The sequence below is a fragment of the Hemitrygon akajei genome, chromosome 3 (genome assembly GCF_048418815.1).
Source record: "Hemitrygon akajei chromosome 3, sHemAka1.3, whole genome shotgun sequence".
In the NCBI taxonomy this organism is placed as follows: domain Eukaryota; kingdom Metazoa; phylum Chordata; class Chondrichthyes; order Myliobatiformes; family Dasyatidae; genus Hemitrygon; species Hemitrygon akajei.
In genome coordinates this window covers 194,178,906-194,184,905 of record NC_133126.1, presented here as the reverse complement: position 1 = coordinate 194,184,905, position 6,000 = coordinate 194,178,906, and positions in this window count along the sequence as shown.

Below are 6,000 nucleotides of genomic sequence, written 5' to 3'. Positions count from 1 at the left end.
GCTATGAAACTGATTAATTCATACTGACACAGCTGTATTTCTATGTTATATTGATGGTCCTGTTGTACATACTACTTACTACAAATTACTTTGAATTGCACGTTGCACTTTTAGTCGGAGACATAATGTAAAGATTTTTACTCATGTATGTGAAGGATGTTAAGAAATAAAGTCAATTCAATTGAAACATGCAAACCGCTTAATCAATCCTTAAACAGCATTCACACAGCAACCCGCATGCGTCTAGGGTCAGTATGATTTGGGGTTCAACTGATCAAGAATGTTGCGAATTCTGATTAAAGGAACCTTGAATTGAACGAATTCTGTGTAAATACAGCCCATACACATTTATCTGTTGCCAAGAAATAACAGATCATATACCACATAAAATAGTAAAGAAGGAGTATTTACCAATTTCAGCTTAATCAAACAGCTACTCAGCTAAAGAAAAGAGCCCATTACAGCTAAACAAGTCCAATGTAACATAAAAGTTGGAACTAATTTTGGAGTAGTCAGGGATGTACCTCTTTACTCACAGCACTGAATTCTCATCGGCAACCACAGGTAGAACTTCCCTTCCTGGAGTCCTCTGCCTCACTAAGAACTCTTTGCATTTGGGTCTTGTCTTTGGATGGGATCCTCCAGGCAACTTCCCTAGTGCTCGTCTCTCTACACCTTCTGCCAAAAGATCCCGAACTAGACTATTGTCTTTTAGAAAATTCTTCCACCCTAGCTCTCTAGAACTTTCTCTCACATCCTGAATTCCTACTGGCTGACACAACATTCTTAAGTTTGACAACATAGTTCTTTATCTTTAGCTGAAGCCGAAATACTCTTTCCAACAGTACACATTGCTTTTACAGAAAATTGCTAAAATGAAAAACCTCACAGCATAGCAGTAAAAATCTTAACCTGTTTTATATTATTGGCTAGTCTGCCCTCATATCTCACCTTTCCCCTTCTTATAGTTTCTTAAGTTGCCTTTGTTGGATTTTAAAAACTTCCCAATCATCCAACTTCCCACTCACTTTTGCTATCTTATATGCCCTTTCCTCAGCTCTCATGCAGTCCTTAACTTCCTTTGTCAGACATGGTTGCCTACCCCTTTACATTAAGCTCCCAAATAAGATCTGAGTTATTACACAACACTCAATCTAAGATAGCTTTTCCCCAAGTAGGCAAGAGCACAAGCTGTTCTAAAAAGCCATCTCATAGGCACTCAACAAATTCCCTCTCTTGCAATTCGACACCACCCTGATTTTCCCAAACTCCTTGCACATTGAAGTCTCCCATTACAATTGTGTCATTACCCTTATTACATGCCTTTTCCCCCTCCCTTTGCAATCTCAGCCCCACATTTTGTCTACTATTTGGAGGCCTATATATGATCCCCAAAATGATTTTTTTACCCTTGCAGTTACTCCATATTGCAGCATATGGAGTAGGTCGCATTTCTAGCAGCTCTTTCTCTTTTAATATATTTTATATCCCACTAACAGATCCCTTTTAGTTTTGATGACTTACTACTTCTACTGAAGGAATTATTAGTTCTACTGAAGGATTCACGACTTAATTACAATGGCCGAAAAAAGTCGTTCTGGTATTGAATTGAGAAGCTGCAAGACTTTCCCTGAAATAGAACAAACGGAACAAACCAAGAAAACGGAGGAACCTGTTACACTAGCAGGAATATTTTCTTCAATACAAGACATGAAGTCGGAATTCAGATCGCTTAATATTAAAATTGATAAGCTGACCAGTTCAAACGGGAAGCTCGAAAAAGTTATTTCTACGATTCAAGACTCACTGAAAAACTTGGACTCTCAACTTCAAACACTTCAACAGACTGCAAACCGAATCGAGAGTGAGCATGATTTATTCAAGCAAACTATTAAAGATCAAGGAATGAAGATATCTTTGATAGAAAAGAAAATCAATGAAATTACCTCCGAACTATCTAAAATGAAGAAAAGAATGGTTGATTTAGATAGTAGAGGGCGTCGGAGGAATCTGCGTATTCTGGGACTGCCTGAAAATACTGAAGCTGGTGATCTGTTAAAATTCTTTTCAGGTATGCTGTATTCACTTTTCAATGAGACCCTCGAAACTAGCCCCTTAATTGACAGAGCTCACAGAATTCCACTCTTTCGGCGTTCTGCCGAATTACGTTCTCGAGCAGTTGTACTTTCTTTGCATTATTATACGACTAAAGAAGTTATTCTTCGAGAAGCCAAAAAGAAACGGAAATTACTCTTTAATTCAACACAGATTCGTATAGTTGAAGTTTATCCTCCCGAAATCTTTGCCGAAAGAAAGAAATATCGAGAAGTTATGAGTGAAATGTATAAATTAGATTTAAATTCCTCCCTTCACTTTCCAGCAAAGCTGATAATTTTCCCGGAAAAATCTCAACCATTGAGAATCTACTCTCCTCAGGAGGAGTGGGAGTATATTAAAAACCTTAAAGTTAAGCCTACTGAATAAAATATTAAAGTTACACTGATTATTCAATAGGCAATTTTGAAGTATCTGCTGTATGAGTTGTTTATGGAGCTTTTGAGTTAAGTACATGCTATACCTTTTCATTCTCTGGTATGGGACATGGTCGATTTAATTTTTTTTACCTTGTTAATAATTAGTACATATATAACTGTTTTGTAGGGAAACTTAATAGTATTGTACTTCAGTGGTCCGTGTAGGACCTGTTGTGTATTAATCTTTTTATTTCTTTTATTTGTTCCAATACTTATAGTTTTAGGTCTGTTATATACATATACTCCTTTACTTTTCTTTTTCGAGAGAAATAATATTGTTTGTAACATTATTTGCTCGGATTTATTCCTTCTTTTGAATATGTGTTTAAGCTACTTTAGCTGATTCTAACATGGCCGTTGTTGATTATGTTTTTATTAATGTTAGACACAACATTATAGTAGTTGAATTCTGTTTGTGCCTTTTATTATGGCTATTTTCCGTGGGATTTTTTGCTTTTTTGATATATGGAGCGGCAAGATGGAGAACAGGGTCAAAGGTTATTAGTTAGCAGGAGAAATTCATCAAAAGAACTGCCCAATCAAGAAAAGAACCTACTGTAATAGACCCCTCCCCCTCCCGCCACCCAACAGATAGAAATGAAGGAACTGATAGGCTGGTCCCATGCTTCGTAAATGCGTCACTCCTTCTGGTTGTACTTGCGCCTTTTGGTTTAATCTCTACTTGCGTAACATTTCTTTTATATAATATTAAACTCAATTTTAAACATGGATGTTAATAAAATTAATATAATATCTTGGAATTGGAACGGTGTCAATCATCCCATTAAGCGTAAAAAGATTTTTAAGGAATTAAAAACACTTAATGCCGATATTATTTTTGCAAGACAATCATATACGAAAACAGGATGAGGATAGATTTTTTGGCTTTTGGAAAGGACCTCTTTTTCACTCGCTGTCGGATAGTAAAACAAGAGGCGTTTCTATATTTCTTAGTCCCAAAATCCCTTTTGTACACCTTAGTACTACTACTGATTTGATTGGAAGATATTTAATTGTTACTGGTTTATTATGTGAGCAAAAGGTAGCTCTGGTGTGTGTATACGCAACTAATGTAGATAATTCTGATTTTTTTAAGAAACTTTTTTCAGAGTTACCGAATCTCAATGAATATAAACTGATTATGGGTGGTGACTTTAATTGTTGCTTAAATCCGGCGATTGACAGGTCATCAACCAATCCGTCGCTTCCTAATAAAGCTTGTATTAACTTTTTTTATTAGAATATGGCCTTGTCAATATTTGAAGATATAAACACCCCAATGATAAAGATTTCTCTTTTTTTTCACACGTCCATCACAAATATTCTTGAATTGATTTTTTTTTAGATACACGTCTGTTAAACTCCGTTGTTGAATGTGCGTATGACATCATTGCGCTTTCAGATCACACGCCTTTAAAGTTAACCCTTAGGCTTCCGAATAGATTTTTGAAAATTTCACAGTGGAGATTGAACTCTGTTTTGTTACAGGATCCAGCTTTTGTTAATTTTATTAAGGAGCAAATTTCTATATTTTTTGAATTTAATACAACTGAAGGAATGTCAAATCTGGTTATATGGGACACATTGAAATCTTTTCTTAGGGGACAGATAATCTCATATTCAGCAGCCTTGAGAAAGAAAACTAAAGCGGAATTCTCAGTGCTTATTAATTAAATTAAACAGATAGATAAAGCGTATTCAGTTAAACCTACTGAAGACCTATATAAAGAAAGGGTTGAACTTCAATCACAGTATGATTTACTTCAGACCTTTCCCATTGAACAGCAAATTTTTAAATCTAAAAGTTTATTTTATATACATGGGGAAAAATCTGCCAAACTTTTAGTGGGTCAGTTAAAGGCTGGGATGGTCAGAAGACAGATTTTAAAAATTCACTGACCAGATAGAACAGAAACTTTAGATCCTTATGAAATTAATAAGATATTTATGGATTTTTATTCTAATCGTTATAAATCTGAATTCTCTGATAGTAATATTACTATGAATGGATTTTTGCAAAGGTTAAACATACCTCAAATTTCGATTCAAGATGCTGATATGTTAGATGCACCTATTGAACAAGAGGAGATAGCCAAGGCTATATCCTCTATGCAATTAGGTAAAGCTCCGGGACCTGACGGTTATATGGTAGAATTTTATAAGACCTTTCATGAAATGCTGATACCACATCTTCATCAAACGTTCACTGATTCTACATCCTCTGGGAACCTTCCTAAAACTTTTTATGAAGCACTAATTTCATTGATTCCAAAAAAAGGACAAGACCCACTGGAATGTGTATACTATAGACCTATTTCTTTACTGAATGTAGATTTTAAAATCCTCTCTAAGATTCTAGCAAATAGGCTTGAGAGTATCTTGCCTATTGTTATCTCAAACGATCAAACAGGATTTATTAAAAATAGGTACTCACATTTTAATATTTGAAGATTATTAAATATCATTTATTCCCCCTCAGCCAAAGAATCGGAATGTATTGTATCTCTGGATGCAGAGAAAGCCTTTGATAGGGTGGAGTGGCTTTATCTATTTCAGGTTTTGAAGAGGTTCAATTTTGGTCCAGGATTTATTTCCTGGATTAAATTGATTTATCATGCCCCAGTAGCTGTGGTTCTAACTAATAATCAAAAGTGTCCTTACTTTAGATTATATAGAGGTACCCATCAGTGCTGTCCCCTTAGACCTTTATTATTTAATTTGGCTTTAGAACCACTTGCTATTGCTCTTAGGGATTCTAATTCTGTGCAGGGTATTAGGAGAGGGGATAAATTACATAAAGTTTCGTTATATGTGGATGATTTATTAGTTTACATTTCAAATCCTAAGAAATTTATTCCTTCTATGTTATCTATATTTATGGAATTTGGTGCTTTTTCTGGATATAAACAATTTACATAAAAGTGAATTATTTCCGATTAATAATTATTCTGATTATTATTATCAAATACCTTTTAATATTGCCAAAAACCATTTCACTTACCTTGGTATCAAAATTACAAAAATTTTTAAAGAGCTATATAGGTATAATTTCTTCCCTTTAGTTGAATATACTCAACAGGCGCTTTCCAAATGGTTACCTATGTCGATGTCATTGATAGGTCGAACAAACGCTATAAAAATGGTTATTCTACCGAAATTTTTAGATATATTTCAAGCAGTTTCCTCTTTTGTTCCAAAAACATTTTTTGATAAAATAGACTCTCTGATCTTGTCTTATGTTTGCAATAATAAGAGCTCTAGAGTGAATAAACTTTTATTGCCAAAATCAAAAAAATGGAGGACTGGCTTTACCAAATTTTAGATTTTATTACTGGGCAATTAATATTCGCTATATTACTTTTTGGATTTATGATATAGATGACCAAGATCGCCCTTCATGGTTACAGCTGGAGGAAAATTCAGTAATGGGGCTTTCGTTAGCTTCTTTATTAGGAGTTCCTCTTCC